General features: G+C 40.5%; 1 protein-coding gene across 1 annotated transcript in view; it reads left to right on the top strand.

The window, feature by feature from the left end:
* The first annotated feature begins 244 nt into the window (after positions 1–244).
* Positions 245–23,356, top strand: part of MYRIP (myosin VIIA and Rab interacting protein) — a 431,689-nt gene continuing 408,577 nt past the window's right edge. The window contains 1 exon segment of the mRNA XM_078151731.1: positions 245–1,030. The gene's annotated coding sequence lies outside the window, so the exon portion shown is untranslated.

The raw sequence follows: 23,356 nt of genomic DNA, 5'->3' as shown, positions 1-23,356 counted from the left end.
TAGCGGAGCGTCCATCTGCTTGCGCCTAGCGGCAGGGCCCGCGCTAGGTGCGGGTGTCTCTGTGTCAGAATGCGAGCCTGCGCGCGCGCGCGCGCGCGCGCGCCCTCCCGCCCGCCCCGCGAAACTTCCCCCGCCTCCTTCCCCGCCCCCGCCCCGGGCTCCTCTGATTGGCCGGCGGGTGTCGGCCAGGTGTCAGCAGCAGCAGCAGGGGCGGCCGGGATCAGCTGTGGGGAGCGTGAGCTACTGTAGCAGCGGCGGCGGCGGCAGCAGCGGCGGCAGCGGCAGCAGCGGCGGCAGCGGCAGCAGCGGCGGCAGCAGCAGCGGCGGCAGCAGCCAGCCAGCCTCCTTCTTCCTCTGAGTTCCCATCCTTTCCTTGAGCGTCTAAAGCAGCAGCTGCGGCCGCACTAGCTCCAGCACCACCGCGGGCGGCAGCGGCATCGAAGCCCCACGCTGACCTAGCCGGCTGCGGGAACTATCCAGCCCAGAAGGCGCCCGCGCCCTGGGGCAGTGGGGGAAGGCTGCGCCCAGCTCTCGCCTTCTCCGCGGGCACTTCTCGTCTCGCCGCTCCTCCTCTTCGCCTTCCTTTCCTTTCCTTTCCTCTCCGCATTCCCCGGAGCTCGGGAAGCCCCCGCGGGCGTTACTGCGCCTCCGAACCCTGGGGCACCGGGAGCTGCCGCGGTCTCCCTTCGCTCGTTCCACCCCTACCCGTCCTCGCTGCGGTGCCCACCAGAGGAGTCGGAGACAGTGAAGGCAGGCACCCGCAGGCACTGGGAGGAAGGAGCCAGCGCGGCGGCCCCGAGGGGACCCAAGAGCTGTAGGGTGGGTGCGGTGCGCTCTTGGCTGACAGCTGTGTCCCCAGCTCTGGACGTGCAGACGCTCGGCGCCACCGGAGAAGGAAGGACTTGTTGACCCCTGCTCGGCGTCCGTGTCCGTGTCTGTGCCAGTGCCAGGGAAGCCCGAGGCACCAGGGATCGATGAACCAAGTTGCTGCCCGGCTTCCATTTTGGTGCATCTCTCTTCGCTTCTTGGGGTGAGTAGAGGCGACCCTCGCACCCTGGGGGCCTTTCTCCAGGAGCCTGGTCCCGCTCCTCTCCTCTAGCCTCTCGGAGGCCTCGAGGCTAGGTGCTACTAGGGTCCGTGCTGCAGACGCTTAGGCGAAGGGTTCACAGACTGTGGGGACGTGGGGTAGCTGGTGGTCCAGGCTTCAGTTAGGGACATGGAAGAGAAGCGACCCTTTAAAGCGAGGAGAAAAGCTAACGAAGTGGGAATGCGTGCTCGGGGGCCCGGGGGACGGGGATTGCCCTGCAGAGAAGGTTCACTCCACTGGGGCGGGGGGAGGGAAGGAGGGGCCCTGGCCGAGGGGGAGCAAGGCTGCTCCTGTGTCCGGCTCTCTCCTGCCTCCATCACGCCGCTGCGGCTTTCGAGGGACGCGAGTTACGCCGCGGCTGCGGGTGTCCGGGGGTCTCCCGGGTGCAGTTGCGGGACAGGGGCTGTCACTTCCTTTCCCGGAGCCGCTGCCTTCCTCTTCCTGGCTAGCGGCTGTGTTCCTTGCAAGTGTCTCTCTGGTTATAAAGGCTAACTTCAAGGCTTTTAAATTGTATTGCGGGTGGGGTCTTACCCTGCGAGGATAAGTCCCGGTATTTCACTTCCACCTCCTCCCCACTCCCCTCCATCATTCTAATGTGCTGCCCAAAGAGTTGAAACTCCGATAGGCAGGAGGCACCTCCCACCCAATCTTCTACCTTTGCCCCTGGGAGAGAGAACTAAGGAGGAAGCACCTGAAATATCGTGGATTTAAACGTGCACCATTTTCGTAAGATTAGAGACAAAACGTAAACAACCTGTCTTCTCACAACCTGTTTTCTTCGGATTATTGTTATTATTGTTGTTTTTGTTATTATCATCATCATCTTCTGCTTGGGCTTTCGGTACATAGGGTGTTTCACTGACTTTGATATGGTTTAGGATTATCCCCGTTCTCCTCCTCCCATTAAGAAAAAGTCTCTAGGTTTTGCCAAGTGCTAGGTTAGCATTTCATTGCAGGGGTAGACCCGCAATGGACTGCTGGGGCGGATTAGCCCCAGGGTGTGTGTGTGTGTGTGTGTGTGTGTGTGTGTGTGTAAAAGAAACCTTTGAGTGCCCTGCGGATGTCCATATCATCAGTGCTGTTTTCCTGTATTCCCCTGTCAATTCTTGGTTCGTGGTTCTACTCTCCTCCTCTTAGCATCCCCAATCCCCCTTTCCCTGCTCTTCCAACCCCTAGTCCTTTTATTTACAGACTCGTAAAACTGTAGCCCTGTTTGTTCAAATTGATTAGCCGCCAGCTGTTTGGATCTCTGTGATGGTGACTCTTTTAGTGCTTGTGTTTTAAGAAAACTCTACCTCCCTTCTTTTAAATAAACGCCCTGATTTTGGATTAACTTCTGTGTGTGTATGTGTTTGGAACTGAGTCCTTTCTGCCAGAAGCACAATGCTTGGTTTGTATTTGTATAAGCTTTAAACACATAGGTAAACATTTCTCTGAAGCCAAATCATTTGCCTGCCTTAGTACTAAGTTTAAAAAAAATGCACTCAAATTCCTGTGTGATTAGGATTTACTTTGAGAATTGCTGCAGGTTCCTTGGTGAGGTGGAAACCCGATCTTCAATCTAGTATTGATGATGAGCTTTTAAAAAATCATTTTGCTCTGGAGAGCCTCAGCCTACTTTAGTGCTTCTGTGCATGGCTGTGAGCTGTGACTTGTTCCTGGAATTCGGCTTTGCTTATGTCTCTTCCTTCCATCCTCTCCGACCTTCCTTTCCAAATCACATTTCTTCCCCTTAATTTGGAAATTCACTAATTTTGGAAAGTATCTTGGGCTGGATTAGAGACTGCAGTTTAAAATAACACTAACAGATACAGAAAGAGAAGATGAGGTAGTTCCCCCTCCACCCTGCCCCCAAATCACAATATCTGAGAATACTCCTTATTAGACAGGCAGCTTCTGAGAAGAATCTAAAGTATTTTATTTCCTTTCATCCTTTTTTCTGTTCTATCTCTATAGCTATGCCAGTGTTATTCTGTTTAATCCTTTCCCCTCTTTGTGGGATGGGGATTCTATGGCATGGGTCTCAAATATTCTAATTAAACAGTAAGCATTTCTTAAGCACCTATTACATTCTAGTTACTGAAGATACAATTACAAAGAAAGAAACAATTTTTACTCAAGAAAGCTTTTGAGGAATAAGGTGTTATGGAGTATCTTACAATTAAGAACCAGTCATTTAAAAAATTCCTTTCTCAATCTTCTGCATTTTTCCACACTGCCTCTTATTTCACATGTATTCTGAACTAATCAACAAGTATTTTGCATTCACTCACCAAGTGCCAGGTACTGTAGAGTCAGAGAATGAAACAGTCCTTGATATCTAAGGGAGCAAATTTCCTTGAGAGGTAAGATGTTAGCCTTTGTGCAGTTATTAAAGTGTGTGTCTCTCATTTTGGCCCCACAAGTAAGCACTGTAGAGATTGGATTATTCAATGCCTCTATTTCTGCATGTGCAAAGCAAAAACAATTGCAATCCAGCTACCCCAGAAGAGTGTTGAATCTTCTATGGAGCTGTCCAACAGCTCCAAGGACATGAATCCTAGACCAGCATTCATTCTTGCAAGTGCCATTGCATGTTCTAGTCTAGCTGATTTTCCCATCACTTCTTCTGGCATCTGGTGAACTGCCCCCTCCCAATTCTGTTATTAAAATATCCTCTGCTTCAGAAATCCCATAGAGGAAAGATTAGTGGACACTAGAGTGCCCAGGGAAAGCTTCAGACTTCCAAGCTCAGCCTTGAAGAACTGGCTAGGCAGAGAGGAGAGAGGGCATTCCATGTTTGGGAGGAGAGCTCTGTCAAGTTCTAGCCCTGGCTCCAAGAAAGGCCGATGCTTATATGTGAGGGATAAAAAGAAGACAGGATTATACTGGATTAAGATTCCTACTCCCACTCTGTACTTTTGGGGTGAGGGACTATGACAAAGAAGACCCACCTAGAAGTCAGATTGAATACATTAATGCTTATGGTGTTTCCACAAATACTCTGCCTATTTTATAAAAGGTAGGAAAAGAAAACTTGTATTTCTAAATGGGCATATAAAATTTTCCATGAGTGAACATAACTCAAAAAACAAAATAAATGAAAACACACATGCATCCAGACTCTCTCAGAGTGGGCTTGATACAACCAGAGAAAAGCTCAATGATTGAATGACAAATGGGACTGGGATAGGACTTGGTGATCTCTCTCCCAGAGTTATCAACCGGTAGATCAACAAGCATTTATTAAGTGCTTATAATGTACAAGGCTATGTGATAAGTTCTGGGGATATAAAGAAAGGCAAACCCTGCAAAAATTGTTCGTGCCCTCAAGGAGATTACCATGTGTGCATGCATTATGGAACAAATGATAATATGTAAGCAAAATACTTTGCAAACTGTAAAACATCCATAAAAACATAAGTTCTAAACAACTTGGCATCCAGCTCCAATGAGGGCGAAAGGGGCCCATCTACTTTAGTTTCTTTACTCCTCAATAGCACTGAAAGTCAGAACCATTTATTTTGGTCTTTAGATATTTCAGGATCTGGGATTTCCTCCATGGACATAGTCCTTCCTCATAAGCAGAATATAAGACCTCCATGACCTCCTCAGTAGAGAGTCTTCAGGAGCTACCATGGCCATGAATTGTGTCACTTTTGGTCAGACTAAGGGAACTTCTCCAAACGTTGCTTCTGGTTCTACTTTCTAGTTCTGGACAGAATCAATCAAACAGCTTTTCCGTATGATGGTCCTTTTTGTATTTAAAGATGCCTATTATATCCTCTGTGAGTGTCCTCTTCTACAGGTCAAGCATTTCCCAGTTCCTTTAACCTGTCTTCATGTAGCATGAACTCAAGGCTCTTCACCATCTGGGCCCCGTACTCTGAACACTCTTCAGTGTTTCTCAATTTCCTTCTTATACTGTGTCATCTGGAACTAATCACATGAGGTCTGACAGGGCTAGATATGGTGGGACTATTTATTACCTCCTTGTTCCTAACAGCCATGCCTATCATAATGTGGCCTAGGTTGGTTTTTATAGTCACCACATTGTTGACACATTCTAAACTTGTGCTCTACCTAAGTCCCCAGTTTTCTTCAGATAACTATGCTTCAGATGACTATGCTTGCCCAATGGCACACCTCTAAAGTTGATTTTTTTGAACCTAAGTGTAAGATTTTACATTTATCTCTACTGAATTTCATCCAAATGGATTCAGCACAAATGCTCTAGTGTAGACTATAGAGAGAACTTTCTGAATCCTTACCATCAGAGATTATCCATTAGGCATTCTTGACATCTTTGAGTCACCCGCAAAATGTGATGATTCATATGTGTGTGTGTGTGTGTGTGTGTGTGTGTGTGTGTGTGTGTGTGTATATATATATATATATATATATATGTGAAATGGATACCAAATGAGGAGTAGTATAGATTTTTTTTTCAATTTTTCCTTCCACCCCACCATTTTACATTCTTTGAGGAAAAGGGCTGTGTCCTGTGCTTTGAGTATATCTTCCACCATACCAGTATGCTCAGTCAATAAACATTTATTAAGCACCCACTATGTGCTAGGCTGTGCTAAGTTCTGGGGATACAAAGAAAGGCAAAAGACAGTCTCTGCCCTCAAGAAACTCACAGTCTAGTAGAGGAAAGATATGCAAGCAATTATGTAAAAACAACATATATACAGGGTAAATTGGGGGTGGGGATCAAGAGAGGGAAGTCACTAGCAATAAGTTAAATTGGAAAAGCTGCCTGCAGAAGGTGGGATTTGAGTTGGAACTTGAAGGGAGCCAGGAGGCAGAGATGAGAAGGGAGACCATTCCAGGCTTGAGGAAAATAATCATGCCTGGAGTCACTAGATAAAGTATCTTGTTTTAGGAACAGCAAGGATACTGGTGTCATGTAGTAGGATTTCAGTAAATACTGGCCCAATTTATTGGAAGAAGTTATAACCATGGCTTCTGTTTTAAGCAAGAAATAAGCACAGCTTTGGGAGAAGAAAGAGACCAACAGTTACAGGCTAGATTCAGTCTGCTTTTGAGTTATCTGAAGGTACCACTCTCTTGAAAGGTTGCTGGGAGAAAAGGAATAAGCATTATTAAGCACCTGCTATATGGCAAGCACTGTGTTAAACTCTTTACAAACATTATCTCATTTGAGGCTTATAACAATCCTGGGAAGTAAGTGCTATTCTTATCCTCATTTTACAATTAAGGAAACTGAGGCAGCAGAGGTTCAGTGATTTGTCCCTAGGGTCAACCAACTAGGAATTATCTGAGGCTGGATTTGAACTCCACTCTTCCTGACATTAGGATGGGCTCTCTATCTGCTTCACCGTAACCGCCTCTAGATCATGCCAGGGGTGGGGTAGTCAGGGGGAACTAGAAACAGGAGAAGTTTGGGCAGTGCAGAATTAAAACTGAATATTTGGGTGTCCTCTTTGTGACTCTAGAAGGAAACAGATTTGAACCTTTACTTTTGCTGCCAACGGAGAGTGTAACAGGATCATTCCCAAGGGCACAGTATAATTCCTCTGCACACCAGTACTAAATATGCCTGTGCTCTGAAAGAAATGTAATACCAGGTAAAGGAAAGAAGAGATACAGAAAAATCCCATTAAAGTGTGTTCCACAGTCTTATTCCTTCCTTTAATTGAACTTAGATTTTTAAGCCTAGCTGAGAGCTGTACTTAAGTGATTTTTTTTTTCATTCATTTGCTATGTCTTTGGTTCAAAACCCTACTATGGGCAAGGAATGGTCTTCTTACTGGGGGATTAAAAAGAATGATGTAAACCTTGCCTTCAGGGAACTTGCAATAGTAATGACACTAAAACTTTATAAGGCATTGTAAGGTTTGGACGGTTTCACTTACATTGCTATTTGATCCTCAAAATAGCCTTGGATGAGAGGTAGTACAGGTCAGTCAGTGAATAAATGAGCATTTATTAAGTGATTCTTATGTTCTGGATACTGTGATAATTGCTAAGGATCCAAATAAAGGCAAAAACAGGTCTGCCTTCAAAAAAGCTTACATTCTAACGGGAGGAGAAAATATACAGAAAAGATATGTACAATGTAAATGGTAGAAATCTCAGAAAGAAGGCACTAGTATTAAAGGAGACTGAGAAAGCCTTCTTGTAGAAGGTGGCATCTTAATTTGATGGAAGCCAGGAGAATACACATTATTCCCATTTGACAGATGAATACAATTAAATTTCTGAGAGATTTCAGTTCTTGAAGGCAAATCCTCTGACTTCATCTCTTTTTCATTATACTTAGTAAAGAAGAAAGACCTTAGTTTAAAAAGACCTAGGTCTCTCACTGCATTGGTATGAAGCTATGATTAGAGCCGCAAATTTCTGAGCACTGTCCGTAAAATACTCTGGGATGAGTGGATATTAGGGTGGCTTGGTTTAGTCGGCCTGGAATAGCATCAGCTTTTACCCCTAGGGGTGGGAGAGCTCAAGCGTGAAGAACATCTTCGGATGAGTTCAATATTCGGATTGGGAGTTCTATTGGGAGAACTACTCGGTTGTCCATTTCTAGTAGTCGAAATTGGCCAGGGGATAGGTCTTGAGTAGGGATTATGTATGAGTCAAAGGTTAGGTCTTCATAGTTGGTGTATTCGTAGCTTCAGTATCATTGATGACCTATGGCTTTAACTGTTAGGTAGGGGTTGTAAATTTCATCCATTATGTAGAGAATTCATAGAGATCTGGGGCTATTGACAGTCCTCTTGACTTATGTCTTGCCATTGGACTTCAGTGACTCTGGAGGTGAGAGAGGGGCTGATGACTTTGTACAGCTCTGCCTCATTTAAATCCAATTCACTCAAAAGTCAAGACATCACCCTTGTCACATCATTGGTCCTCTTTGAGAATGAAGGTTGAACAATCTACACATGGATAAAACAATGTGTGCAGAAGAGGCTAGTAGAAAATTGCAGTGAGAGATCTAAGGAGAAGCAGTTCAGTTCCACGTGGAAGGATTGTGGAAAGCATCATGGTTAGAGATTACCATGAATTGGAAACTTGAAAGATGGTTTAGAAGATGTAGAAGGAAGAAAGTGCATTCCTGGCACTGCTATCCTCAAACACTGGAGTAAATGTAAGAAGAATCAATATCTGTCTTTGAAGAGTTCAGTCTAACTGGGGAGATCCCATTTATGTCCATGTGATAGTTAAATATCAATAGACATCAAAAAAGTCTGCAAAAATGCCCAGTGAGTGCTATAGACCAAAAAAAGTGCTAGAAAAAGGAATTCAGAGTAATTACAGATGCCCATAGGTTGGGATGCTCAATGAAAGTTTCATGGAGCAGGTAGGACAGGAGGCAGGCCTAAAACAAGATTAGAAGTATGGTTGGTGGAGAGTACAGCATAGACAATGGTGTGTTCAGAAAGGATCCATTCCGTTACAGTGTGTGTGTGTGTGTGTGTGTGTGTGTGTGTGTGTGTGTGTATACATATATATTTTTAGGCAGCTGGGGTTAAGTGAGTGACTTGCCCAGGGTCACACAGCTAGTAAGTGTCAAGTGTTTGGTCTGAGGCCAGATTTGAACTCAGGTCCTCCTGACTTCAGGGCCGGTGCTCTATCCACTGGGCCTCCTTCAAGTTGGAGATTCACAAAGGGGAGTTGTTTAATACTTTCCAAACCTTAAAATGCTATATAAATGTGAGTTTCATGATTCTGTTTGATGTCTCTCAAATCACAACTCTTTGGAATATTTAGGGCAAGTGTTATCCCTATTTTGCAGATGGGGAAACTGAGGCTCAATGAGGTTGCCTTCCTCCAACTCTTTTCTGCCCAATATCTTGGTGCTTATAATGCTACCATTAGAAAATCTTTCATCCCCAAGCAGTGATAATAATAGTTAACATTAATTTAGTGCTTACTATGTTCCAGGAACTGTGCTAAGAGCTTTGCAATTATCTTATTTGATCTTCACAACAACTCTTTGAGGTAGGTGCTATTATTATCCCCATTTTACAGATGAGGAAACTGAGGCAAACATGAAATGACTTGCCTATGGTCAACAGCTAGTAAGTGTCTGAGACTGGATTTGAATTCCAGTCTTTCTGACTCCAGGCCCAGCGCTCTATCCACTGGTCCACGCTCAGGCTCTTCTCTTCATAATGCAAATTATTGTTCATCCTTCATTTCAAAGAGAATAATGATATTGTGGGGTTATGTCTTGACTAATTTGTGAATTAGGTATAAATGAGGCAGAGAAGCACAAAGTCATCAGCCTCACTCTCTTCTCCAGAGTCATAGAAGTCCAGTGGCAAGACAAAATCAAGAAAACTGGCAACAGCTCAGGATGAAGCAGATGACCTTTTGTCTTTGGTGTCTGAACAAACTCTAAGCTCTCCACAGTGCCTTCTTCAGCTGCCTTCATGGTCATTAGACCAAATATTCCTTTGGAATATAGTATTTAGTCATTGACCTATACTGTGGATGATTTTATTAGATCACATTCAGAGGAACAGGATGGGGAAGGTAGAGGGAGAATATGCACTGGACACAATGATAAGCCTGGCTTAAAAATTTTGCCAATTTTTTTGGCCAAAATTTTCCCAAAATACCTAAATGTAGAAGAGCTTGACACTATACCCCAAAATGAAAACTTTATGTTTTTTATGGATTTCAGTTGTATAGGTTATTTCTTCCTTTTACCTTGGGTCATTAGGAGTTGGGTGTATTTCTACTTCATATAGAGTGGGGAAACATTTCATGGAAGTCTTCATTATGGTGATTTATGGCAAGGTTCTAGGAATATGGTGGACCTCCTCCTGGGAAGAGGAAGGCATACATCTTACTCAGAGGGCTCAGAATTAAATTTGACAAAGCAGACAAATGAGGGTAAGAATTCAAGACCAATCGTGGGAAACAAAGGATGTCTCCAGGACATAAAGCCTGCAGCTATTCATTGCTGCAAATTTTGTGGTAATTATTTATCAATAGCCCATTCAGAAAAAGAGATTTCATCAATGAAAAGGAGGCAGCTGTGATATAAAGGGAAAGGCAATCAATCAATGAATATTTATGGATAATGTATGGATCATTTATGGATATGTAGGCCCTGTGCTAAGTGCTGGGGATACAAAAAGAAGCAAAATGATGGTCTCTGCCCTCAAGGAGTTTAACAATCTAATAAGGACACCTAATTGTAACAAGATGATCTGGGTTGGGATCTAATCTTTGCCGTTTACTATTTGTGTGCTATTGGCCACATCAGCCCATTCTCCTCTACCTTAGTTTCCTCATCTGTGAAACGGGAAATTAACCTTTTAGGATTATTCCAAGAATCAAATGAGAAATTATGTAAACCAAGTTAAGTATTACAACATTCTTTAACAGTTGACATTTATAAAGTGTGTAAAGATTTGAAAATCACCTCTCATATTTTATCTCTTAATTCTCATGAAACCCTGTGAAATAGGTCCAATGGGTACCCGTTTGAATATTTGAATGGATATCTCTAATTAAGAATGAGGAGAGTGAGGTTTACACAGATTAACTCACTAGCTCATGGTCATAACAACAAGGGTAAGAAACATGATTCATACCCAAATCTCAAATCCCGTGTTCTTTGTACTACCTTTAATGATAATTCTAGCTTACATTTATATTTCCTTTTAAGGTATGTAAAATGACTTTATTATAGCAATGGCATGAGATGGGTAGAATAAGCATGACAATTGTCAGTGAATAGATGAAGAAACTGAGGCTCAGAGGTGCCTTATGCCCATGAATAGGGATTATCACTAACATGATTCATTAGAAAGTATTGAACTTGGAATAAGGAAACTTGTATTTGGAGTCAGGGGACCCGGTTTCAAATCCCAGCTCTGATACTTATTATGTAACCAACACTAGCAATTGTATAGTAAAAGATTTTACACACACACACACACACACACACACACACGTACATAAATATATACATATACATGCATATATAATTATATTATATATACTTTATGTATAGTAAAATAATATGATATAGTGCTATATACAGGAAGGAAGCGTGTTTCAGTGGGAAAGCAATCATGGGTTTTGATATCAATTCTTGGTTCAAATATTACCTTTGTCACTTTACTTGCGTGACCTTAGCTAAGTCACTTAACTTTGCTGGACGTCAATTTCCTACATAAAATTGGCAGGTTGGACTAGATGTCCTCTAAGTTTCCATCATCCTGATGTATAGGGACATATTGTGGCAGGGGAGATAGAGTGCCAGCCTTGGAGTCAGGGAAATTTGGGTTCAATTCCTGCCTTTGACAAATTCTAGTAGTGTGTGACCTCGGGCGACTAATGATTGATCAGTGCTCCAGAAACTCTCTAATACTCTAAGTTATAGACAATTATAAATTTTTATTAGTGGACAAGGTTGCTATACCTGGAGTTTGCTACCTTTATGAAATATCAGATCGGGAGCTTTCCCCACTCCCTAAAAGAAAACATATGGTAATGTAGCATAAACATCAGGCACTTCACTATGATTCATCTACTAAATTACAGAGATTCCATTCTCTGTTGGTGAAAAGAGTTTCAATATCTATGAAACCACAGACTTTTGATGTATTTACCCTTAGAATAATAATTAGTATTAATGGTTCACTGACGATGACTTTGAGAGGCTCCTCCATGAAATGTTTCATATACTGCGATTTATCTCATTTTTCAGAGTGAAAATTATTTTTGTAGGTTTAAATGATCATTTTTCAGTTTCAGATGCTTAGAATTTGGAGAAATTTCACAGAAAAATGTAATGAAACCTAAGGGAAAAAATATCCTGGCCCCAAGGTATAGGCAGGTGCCTCCACTTAGTTGCATATAATTCCATCAATATAGAACTTTACTCTGGTCCCTCCTCAGACCTTTACCCCCTCCCCCACCTAAAAGGACTTAAAAAAATATCTTGTGTGATCAAGTCTCCATTCCATTTTGTTGCTATTTCTAACTGTCCATGTTGGTATAGATTTAGAGAATTTAGCTGTGTTGGGGGTGAGGGGAGACTCCATATGTGAGAGAGAAATAAAGATATAGAGGAGGGAGAGAGAGAGAAAGAAAGAGATCCTGATTCTTTTATCTAAAGCACTTTATGTACAGAAATACTCAGATTAATTAGAATGCTCATGAAAGAAGGTAGTATTCTGGTTTGATTTAGTTTTCTGGTTAACAAGGAAACTTTTTTTCCTCTTGCTTGTTTGCTTATAACCTGCTGGACACTGTCCTGGAGGCCACACTTCTGCATCAGACTCTATGGGACAGTGGCCTCAGCGGAATTTTTCTTTGCTGATTACCAATCCTGCAGTGCTTCAGTGATCTTTCTGAATGTAGGACCACAAGAGGAAAGACTTAGAACCAGCAGGGAGGCCATCTAGTCCAACCCCTTAATTTTGTACATGAAGAGGCATAGGGCCAGAGAGGTGTGACGTATCTTGCATAAGTACACATGGCTCATAAACAGAAGAGCCAGGAAGATTTGAACTCACGTCCCCTGGCTCTGAAGCCATTGCTCTTTAGGCTTACGTGGTGATGATCTTTTCTTATGTTTTGCCTCATTCTCTTGGAAATAATGTAGAAAAAAAAATCAATGGTTAATTTAGGGTTTGATTCACTTATATTACATATATGTATGTATATATCACAAACTTACAGGCTTTAATTATTTTCAATGCAATCTAATCCATGCATTTAATCTTTATAAGGAACTAGGCTGGATTCTGGAGGTACAGAAACAAATACCTCAAGGACCTCTCAGAAAGCTTAGATTCTAATCAAGGTGTTGTTTGGCCGAGTATTCTTCTAACAAAATTTCATCAACATTGTCTTTTGCATGCTTCCTATATCTATCTGTATGACCACTCTCATTACTCATTAGGTAATATCTCCCAATAGGGCTTCCTTACCTATATCACTCAACTACCTCCCCCCTCCCCTTGGTAATATCTCTAAACAGGTAAATAACATAACAGACTTTCAGGTCACTGGTTTTCTTTGCTAAGGTCATAGGAGATTTCATATATTAAAGGAATTAAAGTGACTATCAGGGCAGCTAGGTGGCGAGGCAGATAGAGTGCTGGGCTGGGCCTGGAGTTGGGAAGACTCATCTTCTTGAGTTCAAATCTGGCCTCAGACAGTCACTAGCTGTGTGACCCTGGGCAAGTCACTTAACCTTATTTGCTTCGGTTTCCTCATTTGTAAAATGAGATGAAGAAAGAAGTAGCAAACCATTCTAATATTTTTTTTTTTGCCAAGAAAACCCCTAATGGGGCCATGAAAATTTGGACACACTGGAAAACCACTGAACAACAAAAATAATATGCATTTAGATGGTGAAGTTATGATCACTCAATGTTTTACATGTATTTTCAAATCTGACCTCTACAAAAATTTCATGAGATTTGTAGTGTGTCATTGAGCCAATTTTAGAGAAGAGGAAAATCTAAGTAGGTTGTCCAAGGTCATGTGATTAGTAAGAGAGAGAACTAGAACCTAGGTTTCCCTGACTCCAAGTCCAGTGTTCTTTCCACTGTATCCTACTTGTAATTTTGAGACTCATGGAAAAGATCATACTTCACAATTTCAGTGTATCTGAAATCTCATTAATTTGGCTTCTTCTTCCAATGGTGCAGTGCCTAACCCTTCCCAATTGAATTGAATTGAATAGTTTTTCTTTTCCATGTCCTTCCATGAGTTCTTTTTTTGAGGATCCACCCAACATTCTGGTGACTTTCTTTGGTGTCTTTGAATATTTCCTTGGACAGTAGGTCAGTCAACAAACATTCATCAAATGCCTACTGTGTACTAGGCACTGTGAGTAGTGCTAGGGATACAAAAAAAAGAGGCAAAAGACATCCTACACTCCTGAGGTGCTCACCATTTAATGGAATACCACTGCAGCACTCAGGCTATCTGTGTGTCGTCTTTCCACCTATTCATACATTCATCACTAATCTTTTATTAAGTACCTTCTGTATACCTTGCTCTGTGCTAGGTGCTGGGGAAACACGCAAAGAATGACATGATTCCTACCCTCAGGCAGCTTACATCCTAATATTGTGCTTCACAACCCGTCTACCTCCTTTTCCTATTAGAGATTTATGAATTATATTCCACTTTTTTCACGCAAGTCATCTGTGGTCATGTGTCATTCCTCATCTCTCCATCACCCTTTGAATCACACTATGTATGAAATCTTCCTTGTATGCATGACCATGTGATGCTTTACTGTCACATCAATATAAAGACTGACATAATAGATATTTTTAATAGCAGAGAGTAAAATACACCTCCAAGTCTCAAACCACCTTTGCTAGTGAGATTTGCTATATTATAGGAAAGAAAAACTTGTAATTTGACTAATAGGGTACATGCCTTTGAAACTGATATAATCTCTTGAAGTAATTCAGTAAGAAAAGCCTAATGGCATTGTAATGTGAGCAAATGGCTCTAAAAGTAGTTTTAAATTAAGCATAGAATTATTAAATTGACTTAAGATCTAATGTGCCCAACTTATGCATGCTTTGTTCAAAGAATGGGATGAGATTAGGGAACCTCAATCATTTGAGATCAGTGGGATCTATCAATGCATGTGCATTTATTAGGAGTGTCTTATATTGAAATAAAAATTTTAGAACATTGAATTTAACCAAGCTCAAGTCTCTTGTTTTACAAGATGAAAAGTGAAATTACTGTGTTAGCACAAAGTAATAGGGGCAAGTATAAGGACTTGATCTGTAATTTCATTGGTAAGAAGAACTCCCCAGTAAAGAAACTCCTGCTACTAATGTAATTCATTTTATAATTCCTGGAGCAATGAGAAGTTGGGTAACTTCCCCAGGGTTATCCATTTAGTATGTGCCAGTGGTCAGACTTGAACATAGGTCCTTCTGGCTTCCAGGATGCCTCTCTGTCCACTACAGGTGGTTCTGAACAATAGACAAAGAATAAATCTTGATTATTAGTAACTATGCCCAGAAGTTTCTCCTCAGAACTATTTTAACCTGACTAATATTGTATAAGTTTTTCCTGATCATTTTTTCCTTGTTACAATATTTCACAGGTATTGAGAAATGTTTTGTAAGGGGCACCATCAGGAAATGTCTAATTGGAAAAGAGAATACTTCTGTGGACCCTCTGTGGGTCCTCTATGGAGTATCTATGGCAGGACATGATCTAGGAATACAATATGGGAAGATATAGATGGGTTGAGATTGGGAGTAAGGGAAATAGACCAATACTTACATCCATAGATTGATGTTTGTTCAAAACTGGCTGATTGTAGACAAGGCAGTGACTATAAAAAACATTCATTTTTCCTACTGCCTAATTCTTGTATTATGGTTTTATGGTGATTACCTTTGGGATTATTATACAGAATAAAGTTTAAAAAATTGTTAGAGTAAAAAGCACATGGCTGTCTCTTAATGGTGTATTTGATGGCAGAGCCCAGAGATGACAAAGTTATCTTGCCCTCTGGTCCTTATAGTTTTCTCAGAGACTGAGCTGAACAATTAAAGCCGTGCTCGTTTTGGTTAGGCTAACATCAGGAACACTGACAAGACAAATATAGAAGCATAATGACACACCTTTAATTGACCTTGAAATAGCTCATTTTAATTAAAATATGTGTTTCTGAACCTCCTGCTGCTGGTGGATGTATTCCTGAAACCACTCAGTTTGTGATACTAGCACAGACTGAACCAGATAATGTGAAAGATAACTTTAACATAAAGTAATTCTTCTCCTTGAGGCCAAATTAGCCAGGAGTTTTTTTTTTTTAATTGATCAAAGCATCTTTTCTCTGTCTCTCTTTTTTATGACTTTCAATGAGATTCTATTTCCTTGTGATAAAATCTGTTTAGGACCTTATTGATTCTGTTTCTTACTAGATGCTCGTAGTTTAAGAGTCCAAGACCAGCTTAGGTGCAGCACTTCTGATTGGTTCTATAGTTCTGTTCTGTTACTGGGTACATATATAACATCCAGAATGGGAGACATTGATCTTTAAAAAAAAAATCCATTCATTGTTTTAGAAATGCATTGGATTAATGCATAAACTGTGAAATATATAACATTTATATAGAAAAAACAGCTCAGGGCTGTAAGTTTTCATATATAAGGGATAGCTAGGTGGTACAGTGGGGGAGAGTGCTGAGCCTGGAGTCAAGAAGACTCATCTTCCTGAATTCAAATTGGCTGTAGACATTTAATAGCTGTGTGACACTGGCCTTACCTTTGTTTGCCTCAGTTCTTCATCTGTAAAATGAGCTGGAGAAGGAAATGACAAAACACTACAGCCTCTTTGCCAAGAAAATTCCAAATGGAGTCACAAAGAGTTGAAAACGACTGAGTAACAACATCTTTTAACTTCTTCCTAACTAGGCAGATACCTGGTGGCACCCTCCCCAACTGCACTCCCTCTCTTCACCAACACCTCCTCCCTTAATATCTCCCCAAGCCATTTTAAATCCTAATCTGTCATGTCTACGTGATGATGTGAGAACTCGGAAGACTCTAAACTTTGTCTTCTCCATGATAGGTCCTACTGCCCCATGCCACTTGTCATTTCTACCCTCTGGGCTTCAGTTTCCTCACTTATAAAATGAGGTAAGCAGACTAAATGGCCTGTGGGTTCCATTTAAGTTCCAAACCTATGGTCAATCTCATGATTCTGATGACATTTGTTATGAGAGAAAAGTGAAGAAACCAAGCATTTGTCCTGCCTGTGATTCTCCCCCAGCCATAGCCAAGGAGGTGGGCAGGGAATGAAGCCAGAAAGCCAAGGATCTTTCAAGACACTAAACCTTGCACTATGGTTTACAGAGATGGAAACGAATAAGGGTTTGTCGCTCATGTTATAGCAGTCTGAAGATAAGAGATCTGGTAGGCAGAGACACCATAGATCACAGAAAATGTTATGAAAAAAAATGTTTCTGGTCATTTTTCACACATAAGAAGTGAGATAGATATGACTGAAAAAAAGGCCCTTCATACAAATGTAGTGCTTTTCTTTTCTACTTTGAGTTTGGGAAGGAGCAAATATTACTACTACTCTTCCACTTCCTCACACTACCACCACCACCATTATAACAAGAACAACAACTTCTACTACCATTGCTTCTACTACTATTAGCATTTACATAATGCTTCACAGTTTGTAAATTTTTACTAATATTATCTCATTTGATCCTCACAACAACCCTGGGAAGTACTATTATTATCCTCATTTTACAGATGAAGAAACTGAGATAGACAAAGGTTGAGTAATTTGCCCAGGGTCCCATAGCTAATAAGTATCCGAAGAAGTATTTGAACTTAGGTTTTCCTGACTCCAGGTCCAGCATTCTAATTGCTTGGTTTTGTCTATTCTAGCACCTTCTTCAGTCCTTGGGTTAGTAAGAAGTCCCCAGAAGAGAGACTAAAGATTTTCCTATCTAATGTGTCACACCAATAGGAAGTACTCTTTATTTTCACTCATTCATTTTCATCTGACACTGAGAAGACTGTATTTTATCTCCATCTCTCACATCTCTGGGAGAAAGGTTAAAGGATTTATTTGCTCTCACAAGCCTCTGATCTTTTGTATTTTCAGTTAGAAAATATTAAAGGGAAAAAGAGAGGCAAAACATATCAGAAATTCATATGTTTATAAACATGTTAAATTCTTGAAGTTAATTTTCAGGCCTTCAGATTATTTTTTAATATTCTGAACGTTAGGCATTGCCCATTGTTTTTGAACTGCTAATGGACTTTTCTTCTAGAAATATTAATTTCTAGTCATTGATAATCTCTTCTGAAAAGAACTTTTAACAACTACAGTAAGAGTGAGGCTAGAGCTTTTTTTTTGAAAGTAGGAGCTGGGAAAGTAGAGACAAAGGAAGAATTTGAAATGTGGCTAAAGAGACCTTTCTACTTCTTTTTATTTCCTCCTCTCTGCTTTTTTTTGGGGGGGGAGGAGTGGAGAGGAAAACTGGGGAGCTCTCTATCTCACCCAGCCTGGAAACGCAGTGGTCACTTGTAGGCCTAATCTTAATGCCAATCCTGATTGGCGTGGAAGCTTTAACCTTCTCCCTTTTACCTTCCTGGGTTGGTTTGCCCTTCCTTAGCTTCCTAGGAGCTTGCCATATTGGTATGGGATTTAATGTGGACTCTCAGATTGGCTTTAACCCTACTGCAGCCCAAAGTCCTGAGATAAGCAAGTCAGCAACATCAGCCTCCAGACTGGCAGGGACGACAGGCCAGTGCCATGACATGCATTTCTACTTCTTTAACCTTGTTCTATCTCTTCTCCCGAACCCCCCAAAACCCTACAATTTTGAAGAAAGGGAATCTCAAATTTGGTATAAAATGTGCCTCATGAAGCAGGTAAAAATGCCAAATAATGCTTATTCTGTGGTGAGAGAATGGTGGAAAGGGGGAAATGATCTTTAATTTGAGAATAGCTAAGTAAATGATGCTGCAACAATGTAAGAAACAGCAAATATGAAGAGTTCAGAGACGCATGGGAAGGTTTTAAGGAATTGGAACAGTGAAGTAAGCCAAGCCAGATGAAAACACAATGACTTCAATAATATAAATGAAAAACCAAAACAACTAAATGAAACTGGACATGTACAAAAATGACTGAGCTTGAAACCAGAGAAAAACTGAGAGAGTATACTTGTGCCCCTACTCTGAAAAGATGAGAGACTATGAATGGAATATTGTATATGCTGATAGACATGGTGTATTGGATAGTTTTGCTGACTTACCTTTTCCCTGTATTGTAAAATCTTTTTAAATAAAGCATGGCTTAGTGGAGAAAGGAGGATGGATATGTTAGGAAATAAAGGAGATGTAAGACAAAAAAAATGTCGACAAAGCAGTATCTAAAAAGAAAGGGGAGCAGAAGGTGCCTAGTTTTTATTTCATTTTATCTTATTTTATTTATTTAGGCAATTGGGGTTAAGTGATTTGCCCAGGGTAAGTATTAAGTGTTTGGTCTGAGGCCAGATTTGAACTTAGGTCCTCCTGACTTCAGGTCCAGTGCCACCTAGCTGTCCCCCTAATTTGTTTTTTTAATTTAAGATGACCTAACAAACTCACCACTGGATTCAAATCCTCTCCAACCTTATTCATTATGCGAAAGCCTGACTCAGTCATTTCACTTTTATGAACCTCAATTTCCTCCTAAATAAAATGGGACTGATATTACATGTAATATTTACTTCAAATGGTTATTGTGAGGCTCAAAAATATGTAAAGCATTTTCTTAATGGTAGTCCTTTCTAAAAACAAGCATCAATGTAACTGTTGGTGGGGTGCCTTTTGTTAACTCATAGTCCCACGATCATAAATTTGATATGTTACCAGTAGAATTGGATGACGTCCATGTTGACATTCTCAATACAAATGAAACAGGAAGAGATAAAGATATTATATCTACATGGAACAGTAGCTCATAGGTTCTATTCAGACAAATAAAGAAACTACAGGCCTTGGTTTCTTAGTATACTCAAAGGTAACAAGAAACATGACTTCATGGGAAAGACAATTAGTCATCTAACCTTGCAGTACTCATCAATTAAACATTTATTTAGCCCCAATTATGTACCAGGCACTGTGCTGAATGCTTATTTACAGAATAATTGGGAAACAAATTCAGAATTAAGGATAGAATAAGGAAAGGCATATTTAACTGAAACTTGTTGGGAACCAAGGAAGCCAGGAGGAAGAGATAAGGAAGGAGAGAATTCCAGAATTCCACAGGGAACAGCTAGTGAAAAATGCGTGGAGTTGGGAGGTGGAACAGTAAGAAGGCTGGTGTTACTGGCCCATAGAGTATGTGGAGGGGAGTAGAGTATAAGCAGATTGGAAAGGCAGGAAGGGGCCAGGTTATGATGTGCTTTGAAAGTCAATCAGAGAATTTTGTGTTTGATCCTGCAGGTAATAGGGAGCCGCTGGAATTTATTAAATAGGTAGGCGACATGTTGAGATCCGTGTTTGAGGAAGATAATTTATAGCCGAGTGAAGGGTGGCCTGGAGTAGGCAGAGACTTGAGGCAGGGAGATCCATCAGCAAGCTATTGCAGTGATCCAGCCATGAGGTGATGAGGGCCTATACAAGAATAGTGCCAGAGGAGAGAAGGTGGTATATGCAAGAAGTATGTCCAAGACAGAGCTGACACAACTTGTCAGAAGATTGGATGATGAGCTATAGTTAAGGAGTCAAGAACGATGCCTGAATCGCAAACCTTGGTGACTGGGAGGATGGCGGTGTTCTCAATAGTAATAGCAAATTATGTAAAACAAGAGGATTTGGGGGAACAGATAATGAGTTGAACTTTAAGTATGTTGAGTTTAAGATGTCTATGGGATATTCAATTCAAGATGGTGGTTAGAGACGTGAGATTGAAAGTCAAGAGAGAAGTTTGTGATTGTTGTTCAGTAGTTTCAGTCATGCCTGATTCTTTGTGACCCTAGTTCGGATTTTCCTGGCAAAGATACTGAAATGGTTTGCCATTTCCTTCTCCAGCTCATTTTACATTTGGGGAAACTAAGGCAAACAGGGTTAAATGACTTACCCAGGGTCACACAGCTAGTAAGTATCTGAGGCCGGATTTGAACTCAGGAAGATGAGTCTTCCTGACTCCAGGACTGGCATTCTATCCACTGTGCCACCTAGCTGTCCTACCCAAGAGAAAAGTTACAACTGAATATATAGACATGAGAATTATCTGCATAAAGATGATAATTGAATCCATGGGAGTTTATGAGACTACCAAGCAAAATAATATAGAAAGAGAAGAGAAAGCTGTCCCACCCAGTTGGAGATAGCTATGATTAGCAAGTGTGATTTTGTTAAAATCAGTAAAATGAACTAAGAAAGAACAGTCGGTCACATAGGAGGAGAACCAAGAAAGAGCAGAATAGACAGTTCACTTTGAAGAAGTTGTAGCTTAGGCATGGAAATCCAGTGAAGAAGATGAAATAGGAAAGTTCTATGAGAAAACTGACAGTCTCTTCCAAAATAAGTTACCACTACTTCGAAACTTGTTGATTTTGGTTTGAATAGGCACAGGAAAGGATAGTAAAAATTATAGTTTGGGATCCCAAAGAAACAAAGGCTTATAGAATATTCAGAAGTTTTATACCTATACATCATAAACACATTCTTTAAGAAGAATGTTGCTTCACTAAATGGGTTAAAGGCCAAATGACATTATCCTAAAATGCAATTGACTGCCTTCGATTTGATATTCCTGTTATAGATATAGCACTCATTTCAGCTGTTTGGGTGTAATCACTGTTGACCAGTTGGAACAAAGGTCAAAATAAAACTAAATCAGAAGAAAAAAATGAGATAAAGGTGATAAGGCATTGTGTGCATTTATAGCAGCTGCAGGCCAATTTGTTGAAATGAGCTCCCTAAAACTGGAATTGGGGAAACATGAACGTTGATCACTGCCATCTCTTAGACAAACTTAAATGATACAAAATAGTTACCATCATGCCCATTAGAATATATGCTTCTTGAAGGTAAAGACTCTTCTTTGCCTTTTTTCATATCCCCAATTTAGCACCATGTCAGCGCACAGTATGCTTTTAATGAATGATGGTCAACTAACCTGAAATGGGCTTGAAGAAGCCAATAGTCACCTCTGCCAACAAACGCTTGTTATTTTTGCCAAGCAGAGGCCTGGCAGCCAAGAGCAGCATTGGTTTAGATTATGAGCTCACTTACCAAAAAGAGAAGCAAGATGAGGGATTATAAGCTATAATGTTTTACAAAACAGTGGAAGAGAAAACAAGTCTACAAAGAGCTCGCTGTGGAGTCCACCAAAGACATGTTCTCCTGACAGCTTTTGAGGATGAAATTAGAGGGACAATGGATAGACCTAAAATAGAATAGATGGCCCAGTATTTTTAGTGATTCATTTTCAGAGGTGGCAATAGCAAAACTACCCCCAGCTGGAGCTAGAACATCCAGGAACAGGATAGTGCTGGAGACACCATCTAGGCCTGACCAGATACATATAGAAAAAATGGAGTGCAGGTGACACAATTTTGAGACAATCAAGGATCAATTTCCAAGAGATCTCAAAGGAGACAAGATTCCAAAGTCATAGATTCCATAGGTTATGTTCTTACCAAATTCCATAGATTATGCTTTTACCAAAATTTCACTTTTTCAATTAATAAACACTTATTTTCTTACACTTCATTCCTCTCCTTCCATTGGAAAAACAAAAACAAAACCTCTATAACAAATGTTTAGTCAAGTAAAACAAATTCCCATATTGGTCATTTCCAAAAATGTTTTTCTTCATCTTGAGTACAACAGCGCTCTGTCAGGAAGAAGATAACATTCTTTATTATGTGTTCTTATGCATATCCAAGAAGAAAGCAAGTCCTTAACCATATATCTGCTTTATTATAAAACATTTATGGAAATAGTCTCTGTATTGAGGCTATCATTGATGGCAACTTCAGAAAGAAACAAGTATAATTTACAGGTGACTTTCTAAAGCAGATCATATCTTTAAGATCTTATAAGTGACCAAGAGGTATAGAGAAACTAAGATCTTTGTGTCTATTGCTTGACTTGGAAAAAAAAAATTTAGCTTCATAAAGCAGAATGCCCCAGAAGTCCCAAACCATCTCTCTCTCAAATGTAAATGAAAATTATACAAGAGTCTATGACAGATATAATTATCAATAGACCCTTTTTCAATAACTTGGTGAGTACTAACATAAAATGAAGCCTAAAACAAAACATATGTCTACCCAAGGTGTTCATCAGTGATTGGAAGACATATCTACTATAAACTTACAAAAATTATCTTACAATGGTGAGTTTCTCCTAATGTTCCTATTCACTGATGAGAGTATACAATTGAATTCTGGGACACCACTAAGCCTCTTTACTAAAATCCACATACATTTGAAATGGATATGAGATTAATGTATTCACCTATGCTAAAAAAGTAGAAGTCTCAGAAATATTTTCATCTACTCTGCCATTCAGCTGAATGGGGGAGTCAATCAACTGTCTCTCCAGCTATTTGTGTGTGTGTGTGTGTGTGTGTGTGTGTGTGTGTGTGTGTGTGTGTGTATAGAATCATGTATCCCAAAAGTTTCAGAGATGTTTAAAGCTACTAAAGATTGAACACTTTCTATATAAAGTCATTCAGATGAGTGATGAGCTGGGACCAGCCTTAAATAGGAGGAAATGATTAGAATTTGATCACATTTGAGAAATATAGCATAAAAAAGGAAAATATTTGTA

The sequence above is a fragment of the Phascolarctos cinereus genome, unplaced genomic scaffold (genome assembly GCF_003287225.1).
Source record: "Phascolarctos cinereus isolate Bilbo 61053 unplaced genomic scaffold, phaCin_HiC Scaffold_1;HRSCAF=81, whole genome shotgun sequence".
Taxonomy (NCBI): Eukaryota; Metazoa; Chordata; class Mammalia; order Diprotodontia; family Phascolarctidae; genus Phascolarctos; species Phascolarctos cinereus.
Note: the sequence above shows the minus strand (reverse complement) of the source record. Positions and strands in the feature narration are given on the sequence as shown.